This window comes from Amphiura filiformis, chromosome 11 (assembly GCF_039555335.1).
Source record: "Amphiura filiformis chromosome 11, Afil_fr2py, whole genome shotgun sequence".
Classification (NCBI taxonomy): Eukaryota; Metazoa; Echinodermata; class Ophiuroidea; order Amphilepidida; family Amphiuridae; genus Amphiura; species Amphiura filiformis.
In genome coordinates, this window is record NC_092638.1 from 25,784,399 (window position 1) to 25,785,459 (window position 1,061).

Genomic DNA, 1,061 nt, shown 5'->3' on the forward strand with positions numbered 1-1,061 from the left:
TTGAAATATTTAAACTTGTAAATAATGCCCCCAAAAGTAATGAAGCTGAAAGTCTGGCAATGGTAATCAGCTGCAACCAACGACAAAATCAGGGCTGACAGAGGTATATAATTTAGAGTAATGCCTAAGGGTCAAGATTAGCCCTGGCATTCCCCAAATAATACCAACCCGACCCGCCCTTAACAATTTGGAACAATTCGGACTGATTCTTTTTTTTTTCACACCAGACCAGCCAATCCGACCTTCAGCTATCCTCAGGCCCGTACGCAGGGGGGAAGTATACAAAAAGTCCCAAAATTTCAGAATTTGTGAGCATAGCGAGCAAAAAAATCAGTTTTTTTACGCTTTTTTGGACAAAAAAAGGTCCAAATTTTGTCCACTTTTCACAAAATCACCCCCCTTGGAAAAAAAGTCCACTTTTTCAAAATCAGCACCTGAAATGAAATCCTGCGCACGGGCCTGGCTAACCTCATCCCAATCCATTCTAGTTTTTCCAAATGCATAAGCCTCTTCCCTTGTTTGTATAATTTTTTTATAATTTTTCATTCTTTAAGGAGGCTGTGTACTTTCAGACATGCATGTAGTAAAAGTGCCATAACTTTGCAATTATTCACGCAAGACATATAAAAGTATACATTTTTATAAAGGCAAGACATCAATGAATCTCAATATAAATGCAGATTTGGTGTAAAAACAACAATTATGAAGAAAATCACAAAAAAGTGAATTTTTGGCAATTTTTGTTCGGTACATCATAACAAAAAAACGCTCTTTCCAAAAATTTGTGGGTTTTTTTTTCTTAGTCTTGAGGCACCATTCCAAAAACGTTTTTTTAGTTTTTTGATATTGGCCTTATTTTTTGAGATATTGACCATATAATAAGGCATCAAAATGAACTTTTTAAAATTCACAAATGCCTATTTGCACAAAATGATGCCTAAAATCAGAAATAGACCAAAATATTTAAAAAAATGAGAAAACCGTTTCTTAAGTCGATCATGCTTTTTATGATGAGCATAATTGCTTACCAATATATGCTGTATTTATTGAGTTATCGTGTA